Here is a 12,058-nt window from a genome sequence, read left to right on the forward strand (position 1 = left end):
AGAGCAAACAGCCATCTCACTTTCCCGTGTGTGACACATGATTGTATGTTAGCCTGTATGTGCTGAAATGTGCATTATAATGCAAGTTACAAACCACACTCTCACATATATCATCAATAGCAATTATCCATTCCAGAAACCTATTCAAATTGTTCCAAAAGCAAACTAAATTATATCATTTCCCTAATTCTAACCAATATGCCTCAATGATACCATTCCAACATCAAAACTTTGAAACACTACACTTATATTTTACACCAATACAAAGCATCATAAACATTTCTATACACCATGTAACAAGGACCAAATATGATATCATTTACCATACCCACAATTCATTTCATCCAAACCAATGCCCACAAATTCATACACAACATCAAATGCATATTTTCCATTCACACCATTTCCATATTAAGCATTAAAACTTAGCCTTTGGAGCATGATCAAAGTATTACATATAAATATATATACAATCATACACACAAGACTACCAACTTAACCAAAATACCACTTCAACATTCATTTAACCATTTCAAACCACAAACTTGTATATATACACATAGAACCACAACACCTATTTACATGCCACTTATAACCTAGCTTAAAATGATTAAAAAATCTTACCAAGTTGTTAAAATGATAGTGTGAGCTCCAACTTGATTCCAACCGACCGCATAATTTCTAATGATCCATAAGAAATAAAATAAAACAGACGTAAGCATACACAGTTCGTAGTAAGTTCGTACGCAAATTTAACATAAATTACCCAAAATTAAGAAACATGGTATTCTTTGATATCTTATGCAAACCACAAACCCAACAAGGTTAGTTTCTTCACAATTGAAACATAAAAAGTTTTCCATGCTTTTCTATCATATACAAGCAAACATACTTGGTTCATGTAATACCATTCACATATAATAAAATCATACTATCATTTCCATTCCATAAGTCTTGTTTTTACCCGATGAACTATAGCGAAATAACATTGGATACTCGGGATAGAAATGCTCACACGAGATGTGAATATGGGCCTGCTCACACAAGCTATGGGTTAAGATGGTAACTTTACACGATGTTGTTCACACGTGCTATGAAGAACCTGCAACAAATGTAGGACATTAGCTATTGGTAAAACATCTAAGACCAACACCTGAAACGGTAATAACCCGAATAACATGTCATTTGTATCCTAGTCGTTCAATAAGTTCATACGGGCCTCAATTCATATTCATACCAATCAGTCCTTTGAATATCATCATATACATATAATTCATCGTATACTTTCTTATTTTCAATCACATTCAAAAACTACACTTCACTTTGCAATTTAGTCCCTCTAACAATCAAAATTACTGTTCCATAGAAAAATTAACTACAAGTTGTTACATAAAATATCATAAAAACAAGTATAAATCAGAATAAATTTTATACGAACTTACCTAATCAAAAATTGGCAGCAAACACGAAACTAAGGACTACTCAGCAATTTTTTCCTTTTCGCATTTATCTACCAGATGATCCGTTTCTTGATCTATATAATAGTTTAATTCAATTATCAATTTCAAATACTTATAAATCATAAATATATACATATTACCTTTTATTTAACATTTTATGGTATTTTCCTAAAATTTTACATTTTATTCAATTTAGTCATTAAAATGTAAACAATTACATCTTTTCTAAATAAGCTCCATTTTTCAAACCATTTACAACTCCATCCTCACAAAACCTCCTAGGACCAAAATTTATAAAAATTTCATGTTAATATTAGGAAGTTTCCATTTTAGTCCCTAATCCAAAAACTAACAACTATCTCTTTACAAATAAGTCATATTTCATAACAAAGTTCCAAACTCTACCATTTAACATCCAACAACAATGGCAACATTTAAAATATTTGATGATTTTGCAAAATAGTCCCTAGGTTAGCAAAATTAAGCTACAACGATCTCAAAAACATAAAATTTACTAAAAACGGGCTTGGATTTAACTTACATGCAATGGCTGAATATCTAAGGTTGCTTGAAGCTTTTTTTTCTCCTTCAATGGTGGTTTTTCGGTGGGGGAAAAAGAAATGAAAGAGATGGTGAAGTTTTCTTTTCTTATTTTATGTTATATTTATTTTTAACATTATTTTTAATTAAAGTTTTTAACTTAAAAACATTAAAACAATTCACTCATAGTCCAATATAAACAAAAAGAGTTAATTTTCCATTTAAACCCTTAAATAAATATTAATTCAACATTTTAACTAATAAAAATAATACTGGTTAACTTTTATAGCTTTTACGATTTAATTCTTTTTCATTAATTGACCAACTAAACATCAAAATCACTGTACCAAACTTTAATATGACACTTTAATAAACTCGTAAATATTAATTTATACTATCTACGTACTCACTCGTTGGAATTGAAGTCTCAAAACCACTATTTTTGACACCACTGAAAAATAGGTTGTTACATATCTGTTCTCCCAATATGATCCTATTTTGTCTCACGGTAACCATTACATCTTTCTTCATGAAAAGTCAATTACTATCAAATAGTAATCAAGTCATTCCTCATAAAGACGAATGACCTATGTCCATGTTTACTTTTCTTTAACCATGTAATGCCGATGAGAGGATATCATTTACCCATGTCTTGGGCTATGAATTCCACTATTGTGATCGACTCCACATACTGTAGAAGTGTACACCCAGCACACCAGATTTTAGTTCCTTATCTATTTGAACTCAATTTTTTACTTACATCAAAGTGTGCGAGTCACGCATACATAGTCTGTCACCCACTCAGGATTTAGGTATGCCACATTATAAATGTCACAAGTGAATAAATCCATAAACGAATTCAGGATCTATTCTTCTTGGATCTTGTTCGATGTATTGTCAGTCCAGTCAGTCACAACTATGTCTCTATCTTCTGAGAGTCAGTCGCTCCGATGCCTAAGATAAAGCATCTCCATAAATTGACTTGATAGATGACATATTAGTCTTTCAATTGGTTTGCTCGTTTTCTATTAGACTAATGATATGTTTAGGTTCATCTACTAATACAAGTTTTATTTCCATATTATGATCCGACCACGTAATATCAATTAGTATTAGATTAAACGTCAGACGACCAATGAGTAACATTTGCTTCCATTTTGCTTTGCGTGCAAAAACCATACGTGGATAATCATACAAAGTATATTAATGTAATCCATGAATTTGTTTTATTATTCAATTTTTTTGAAAAAAATTACAAGTTTACAAACGAATATACTACCTCAGGGCACCAGATCCAATAGTCTTCCACTTTCCCTAGTGAAGTACATAAGTCATATTCCGCATTCCCATGCTCTCCATGTGTTTCTTAAAACTCCTAGCTAGTAGAGTTTTGGTAATTGGGTCGGCAAGGTTGTCTCGGATGTGACCTTGACTACATCTATGATTTTGTTTGCAATTGCCTCCCTTATGATGTGATACTTGCAACCAATATGTTTCGTCCTGGTTTCTCGTATCCTTGGTATTAGCTATTGTCGAACTGTTGCCACAATACAGTGTTGATAGCTTTTCCCATACCAAGAATGATTTTAAGATTTTTAAGGAACTTTTGAAGCCATATTGCTTCTTTGGTAGCCTTAGAAGCAACCACATATTCAGCCTCTAAGCAGTGTAACTCTGCTTTACACCTCTCCACAAAATGGTACTGTCGCCTAGGACAAAAACAAAATTGGATGTTGATTTTCTCGAATCCCGAGACATTTAGAAGTCAAAATCAATATATCTTATAGGAGTAAGATCTTCTCCAGAATACATAAGCATATAATCCCTCGTCCTTCTTAAATACTTAAGTATACGTTTAACTACTTGCTAGTGTCATGGTCTTGGATTCGCTTGATATCGACTTACCAACCCCATTGCATAACATAGCATACATGAGTCTTCCTACTACTGAAGCATAATGAACCTTTCTCATGAGACTTTTTACTACCAAATATAAGGAACCTTTTTTATGTTCTCTTTTTCTTTCGCTGTCGTAGGACAATATTCCAAATAGAGATAAAATCTTGATACAGAGGGTGTATTTCTCTTCTTCAAATCGGTCATTATATAACGCTCTAATATCTTATCTATGTGTGAAGCCTGAGACAGTGTTATCACTTTTTTCTTTCAATCTCTTAAAATTCGAATACCCAGAACAAAATTAGCTTCTTCCAAGTCCTTCATGCTAAACTGTTGGGTTAACCACAATTTAGCCGATGACAATGTCCTTACATCATTCCCAAGGAGTAAAATGTCATAGACATATAGAACAAGAAATACCACCTCTTCATCCCCTAAAAGTTTATAAACACAAGGTTTAACATTTTGTTCAAATCTAAAACTTTTGCTTGCTTGATAAATCTTTGATTCCATGAACGAGATACTTGTTTAAGCCCATATATGGATCTAAGTAGTTTGCAAACTTTATGCTTATTTCTTTTAGTTATATATTCGATGGGTTGCATTATATAGATGCTCTCTTCAAGATAGCCGTTTAAAAATGTTGTCTTGACATCCATTTGTCAGATCTCGTAATTGAGAGTCATCATAATAGATAACAATATGCGAATTAACTTAAGCATAGCAACCAGAGAGAATGTTTCTTTGTAATCGATACCTACTTTCTGAGTATAACCTTTTGCTACATGTCTGGCCTTATAAGTTTCCACTTTTCCATTTGTATTTCTTTTCCTCTTGTAGATCCATTTACACCCTATGTATTTTATCCCTTTCGGTAAGTCTACAAGTTCTCACACTTTGTTGGAATCCATAAAATCCATCTCATTTTTCATAACTATTTCTCAAAGCTTGGAATCAACACTCTGTATTTCTTCATCATAAGTAAGTGGGCCATCTTCCTATTTGAAAGACTTAGTGTTAAAATCACTTCCGCCATATTAGAAGAACTCAGGCCTACAAGAGACCCTCCCACTACGACAAAACACCCTATATTGTTAATTGTTTGCAAGTCTACTATTAGGAGTTGGTTCTGGAACCGTTTATGTAGGGTTTTGTATATTTCCCAAAATTTCCTTGAGTACCTCTTTACTTCAAGGTTTGAAGTCATTCATGTAACTTTCTTCAAGAAAAGTAGCATGAGTTGACACTATTATAGTTTGCTCTTTTGGGTTATAAAACAAGCCACCATTTGTTCCCTTTGGATATCTTACAAAGATACACAATTCTATCCGTGATTCCAACTTCCTCGCATCTTTTTCCAATACATAGGCTAGATATCTTCGAATTCTTAAGTGATTAAGATTCGGCTTCCTACCATGCCATAATTCGTATAGAGTTTTTGATGCTACCTTATTTGGCACTTCATTTAGAATATAGCAAACCACTTGTACTGTATATCCCAAAAAAGAGTTTGGCAGCTTCAAATAACTTAACATCGAACGTACCATGTCTAACAATGTTCGATTCCTTATCTCTACCATGCCATTCTATTTTGGAGTGCTTGATGCGGTCAATTGGAATAGAATCGCGTTCTCTGTGAGGTACCCTAAGAACTCATTTGATAAATATTCCCCACCTCAATTAGATCGAAGTGCCTTTATGGGTAAACCTATTTGTTTCTCCATTTCCGCACGAAACTCTTTAAATTTATCAAAGGTTTCACTCTTGCGGTGCATTAGGTATACATACCTATATCTAGAGTAATCATCAATAAAGGTTACATAATATTCGTAACCCCCTCTTGCACTAACGCTCATGGGGCCATATACGTCAGTGTGCACAAGTTTTAAGGGTTTTACGACCCTCTTTCCTTTTGCATTAAAAGATCACTTGGTCATCTTTCTTTCTAAGCAAGATTCACATTGTGGAAGATCGATTTCTTTAACTGAATTTAAGATGCCTTCTTTCACAAGTCTAGTGATTCTTTCTTGGTTAATATGATTAAGTCTCAAATGCCAAAGATACGCCTTATTAAAGCAAGAAGTTTTAAGTTTCTTATTTGATATTTCAGTATCAAGCAGTGTATACATCTTTGGTTTGCTAAAATAGAAATTATTTGACATCCGTCCATTACAGATAAGATTGCGATTTCTAAAATTTTCAATTCCATTATTAAAAGTCACGATCAAGTCGTCTTTATATAGACATGCAACGAGAATCAAGTTTCTTTTGAAACTTGGTACATAGAAAACGTCATTCAAAATAATCTTTCTAACATTATCAAAGTAAAGATGTACATCTCCCACTGCTTCAACTGTCATAGTTGTCATGTTTGCAGTCCGCAATGATAGATTCTTATCTTTAAGATATTTCGTCTCCTCGAACTCCTACGTAGAAACACAAACATGATTAGTGGCTCTCGAATCAATGACCTAGTGGTCCATTGAATCCCCAACTAAACAAGCTTCTATTATAAAGAGTTTCATTCATTTGCCTTTAGTGGCAAGGTATTCCTTCATCTTTCTACAGTTTGCCTTGAAGTTCCCTTTCTTACTGCAAAAAAAAAAACATTTAGACTTAGATAAGTCTTTAGGTTTTCTGGTTCTCTTCCTTTCCACTTGTCGTGGCCCAGAGACCTTAGTCTTGCCTTTTTTAGCACGCTTTCCCTTCCCTTTTGGGGAAGAAGTGACAACTATATTTGCTTATGTTATTCAGACCTACTGAACATCATTCGACATCAACTCATAAGATTTTAACTCCTTCATGAGTTATGTAAACATCAAGTTTTTGTTACCAATGTTATATGCGACCAAATAACCAACAAAATCCTTGGACATACTCTTGAACACCATCTCAATTTAAGTGTTCTGGTCCAAATTGGCCTCATTGTTCGTAACCTCGGCAAAGTATCCCATAAGAGTTATCATATAGTTTTTGATCGGAGTACTGGGCTTTTGCAGGGCATTCATCAAGCTAGTTATAGTAGACTTTTAGGTCAAGTTAGTTTGGCCTTCGAACATGTCTTCTAGCTTATCTAGAATCGTTTGGCAGTGTTAAAACTCTCCAGTTGCTTATATAGGGTACTGGTCATGCTTGCTAGCATATAACAATGACTTATCTCATCAAACTCTTCTTAGCTTTTTCTAGCCTCAACTTGAGTGGCCGAAGGGCACTTATTATCAAGAACTATTAAGTTTCTCATAGCTCAGAATAATTATAAGGTTCGTTTTTCATTCATTATAGTTATTTTCGTTCATTTTGTTTTCAATGAGTCTGTTCAATAAGGGAGTTGGTGCCATTTTTGAACTGAAAATAAAACATTCATATATTAATATCTTTGTAGTAAGAAAATGTTTGAAAACATTTTGCAACATTACAATATGCATTAAGATGATGCAAGCATCTAACATTAGAGTTATATGATGGTTGTTTTTTCCATTGTGCCATCATTTCTAAAAAAAAGAAAAAAAGAAGAGACCATTTAAAAATTTGAAGTCCTCAATCATAAAAAAAAAATTCCCTTATTTCTTTCCTTTGTCGTCCATCTTCAACCTTCTCCTTAGACCTAATTTCTTTAAACCCTTGCACCATCTGATCACTTTTATCGTCTCAAGTTGTTGCTTTCCTTGTGTTGACAACATCGTCAGTCACTGCCACCATCTATCCCGTCTTTTTCTTCGATCATCTGTTTCCTTCAGTCCTTTAATAAGCTGTTGTCTTATTGATTTTTTGTTCAGTTACCAAACAAATAGATTGCACTGATTGCTTCATAAGGCCATATCTTGCTTTATATATTATAAATGCTTGCTTCAATTCCTGTTACATAAAATGTTGGATCACTGGTACGCCCCATGGCACAGCGGAAAAATTATTTTGGTGATCATCAACCATGGATCCATGTCTGAGGAATGAATCAAGTTGAAACAAGGGTTGAAAATATACCTTTTCGGAACTGAAAGAGCGACGAACAACATTGTTGATAGGATCCCTTTGAACGGTGTCGATCCCAAGCCGCAACAATAACGTCTCGGCCTCTACGTAATCCACCCAGTCAAAGAACGAACAACAAATTCTCTTGAACTTTTCAGAGTATTTTCAAAAACAGCTGCTAGACCTTTTGATTTGTGTTTTCTTGGTAACCCTAACACACTAAGGGACTATTTTCCTTTTTATTCTCTTTGATATCACATATCATAAATAAAATGAGATTATTCCCTTATTATTAGAGAAAAAATGGAAAGTTAGAAAAAGAAATTATATTCATTCTTAAAGAATATCAATTTCTATGTCTTTCATATTTTGACTGAAATTAATTATTATAACTGTTTACATTAATAATTTCGATAAACTATATACAATTAATATTTTATAGAATCAAATTCATATATTAATTTTATCTATGTTCTCTATTTGTGTACAACAAGTTTGCACATATAATGTGTTCAATATTTAACTATCAAATTAAATTAATTCAATAATTAATTTAATTCATGTGAAAACTAAATGCAATACCAAATGTATTTGGATTTTGTTCGCTTCAACTATAGGGTGTGATCCTATAGGCTCCTGTAACGTTAGTAGTAATACTAGAACGTTTCTAATATTACAAGCAATGAGTGACATTTAGCAATGCATCATTGCTATCCAAGTTACAAGAAGTCGTGATTCGACATAACCTTTTTGTGATATTTTTTCATGTATTATATCATTTTATCCTTAATATTTAGATTGGACACAAGTTCTGGAATAGTCACACTTGTATAGCTCAATCTCATATTTCTTGATATTATGAGTAGACTACAATAAACAAATAAGTGTGATATCTCATATCAACTTATTTGAGCATGACCATGCATTTCTAGTTTCACTCCATCAAGAGGCCTAAGATATTGCTCCCATTATGTAAGAGGGACAAATCCTATCTTAATCAATCATATCCCACTACATAGATTGCGACATACCCAACATCAGTATTTATAGTATAACCTGTTATGGTAGACGTTCGACTATGTCAAAATATACGATTCATGATATTGCAACAATGATGATCTCAAGTTCGAGGATCATATACATAGTTATCACTATGAGTAACGTTGTGACTATTACATAATAATCCAAGAAACATAATCATAGCGGGTCAGTCCAGTATGTTGTTCTCTAACACATACTCATGTATCGATTTTGACATCCCTATGTCAATGACAACACTTTGTCATCAATCAACTACACATTAGCCTCAATGCATTATCATTGTCCAAGCCCACAATAATACTTAACTAAAGACATTTTAAGAATAATCATATTATTCTCAGGACTTTATTATTAACCAGTTTATTTATACACGCAGAAAAAGAAACTGAAATAATAATGACAATGCATTATATTAACAAAAAAGATAAAACGAGTATGTGATTGCAATCATCTCATGATTAGTCTTTGGGCATACTCTAACATAAAATTTGTTACCTTGCCTCTTTTTTATAGGTGTCGAGTTGCTCGAGTTTTGCTGTGTTTAAGCTTCCCGTCCTAGCTTTGTTGTTATGACTCACGGTTTGGCACATTGGTTAGTATTTGAATGTGATTCTAGAATTATTTTATATGTTGGTATCATTCAATTTTGAAAGTTTGAGAATGTTTTGCTTAGGTGATTAAATTGATCGTAGTTATAATGTATTGATCTAATTGTGAGTATTTGGTATGTATCTGGTATGTTTTCTTGCATATGGTTATTTGGGCTTATCGAATATGTTAAAGACTGAATTGACCTATTAATTATTTTAAATATTTGTTTTATCTATGTTGAGTGTGTTTATATAATGTTAGTTTAATATATGTTATACAGTTAATAATATGTTGTTCGCATGCTTGAAATTTTAGTAGCATTATGCAATATTTTTGTTAGACTTGTAGAACACCCTTAAGCTGTGAAAAGTTTAGTGCTTGGATTTTAAATTTTGTGCACTAGTGATACTTGGGCTGAATAGTTTGTGAGTTCGTGTTAGAGCAACATCCTCTTAGAGTCTTTGCATTTGGCATGTACATTGAATTTGTTAATTGGTCGATTCAATTACTTTGCTTATTATATTGAGTTCTATTAAATGATTTTATTTTTTATTTTACTTTACTTTTGTGAGCATGTTTATTAATTTTTAAAATTTATGTTTTAATGTGTAATTATTGAATGATAATATGAGTGGGTCGCTTTGGTGATCACTATGACGCTTTGAATCTGTCTAGATTTAGGGTTAGACGATATTATAAAAATATTTTAATATTAAATAGTAATACAATAGTTCTATCAAAGAAAAGTAGTGAAATGGTGTTCCTAATCTAAAATAAAATAAAATTATAAATATATTTCAATAATAAAATAGAGATTGATTTAGATTAATTATTACTTAATAAGTGCTAGAGTTATATATCAATTAAATTTTATGGTTTTTCAAGAGGAATTGGACAGAGATAGAAGCTCGTTTTAATTGATGATGGAATAATTGATTACGACGTTATCTTTTTATTTTTTACTTTTTATAAGTTATTTATATTATACAAATTAAGCACTCTTTTACCTATTATACATAAAGTTGAAAATTTTATCGCGTTATTTATTTGGTGTAGGTGAAAAATGTTTTGTAGGTTTGTTTTGAAAGAAAGTTAGATTTGAACATTTATTTTTTAATCATTATTTATTAAATATGTTTATTAGTTTAGTGTAAATATCTTTCATATTTATCTTAAATTATTATATTGTTGCATGTTGTTTTATTTAATTTTGTTATTTTTACTTTAATATTGTAATATAATTTCAATTTGTTCCAAATTTCTGTAATAGTTTTATGTATCAATTCAATGTTAAGTTGATCCTTTTTTAGTTATAAACATTGATTTTACGTCTGATTTTGATTTTTGTTCAATGATAAAGTGACAAAATTTCAAAATAACTTTCACAATGAAAAACTTTTACTATTACATGAAAAAAATCATTGTTGATTAATGTTGATAATAAATTTGACTTGTTGTAGACTTCTTTATACTGCTATTAGAGAAACAATGTTGACATAAAGCTTAACTTATAATTCAATAATTTAGATTTAATAGTTAACTTTATAATTTAAAATTTAGATTTAATAATGAACTTCATAATTTAAGCATTAAAAGAATGTTGAAATAAATTAAGCTTAAATTATAATTTAATAATTAAATTCAGAATTTAAGTAGGATGATTCAATTTGAAAAGATTAATTTAAAATTGAGTTTTAATGTAAATAAAATTCTAAACATAAAATAGGAAACAAATTATTCATTAATTAAAAAATTAAGATTGAAGAAGCAAATGTGTATGAATTACCATTTGAAAGTATTCTATTTATAAATATTATTTATTTTTAATAATGATCACGAAATAAAAATAATTTATTAAATAATAAAAATATAAATGCATATATTTTCGTGCAATGTACGTGATATTAAAAACTAGTTAAGCTAGATAAACGAACATGAACAAGATTTTGAAGCTTGTTTAGAACAAAAAATTTTGATCAGTTCATTTATGTTAATGAATAAGCTCATTTATGTTTGTTTAAAATTATTTAAACTTGTTTATTGTTTCATTAGTATATATCAATAAAATATTATGGTTTGTATACTTTTTTTATAATATAATTATTAATATTTATATCTAACTATTTTATATCTAAAAATAATATATATATTTATTGTTTGTTTGTTTTCTTATTATTCATGAACATGTTCAATTATATGTTTATGAATATGTTTGTTTAATGTTCATTTAACTTAAATAAACGAACATATATACACATAATTTTAAAAACAAACATTGAATTTATTTTAAAATTCTTAACGAATACGAAAAAATTTAAAAATAGACAAACGAATATGAATAAATGTCCGCTTGTTCAAACTCGATTAATTTATCCTTATAATTATGATTTATAAATTATATGGTGATACAAATATTTTTATGAATTATTTTAATTATAAAATATAAATTTATTTAAACAATCATATATTCAGTTATCAATATTTGTGATAAAAATAACATATCATAATTTTATAAAAATGTGACTAAAAATATAATAAGAATTTAATGAAATATTATT

The sequence above is a fragment of the Gossypium raimondii genome, chromosome 13 (assembly GCF_025698545.1).
Source record: "Gossypium raimondii isolate GPD5lz chromosome 13, ASM2569854v1, whole genome shotgun sequence".
Taxonomy (NCBI): Eukaryota; Viridiplantae; Streptophyta; class Magnoliopsida; order Malvales; family Malvaceae; genus Gossypium; species Gossypium raimondii.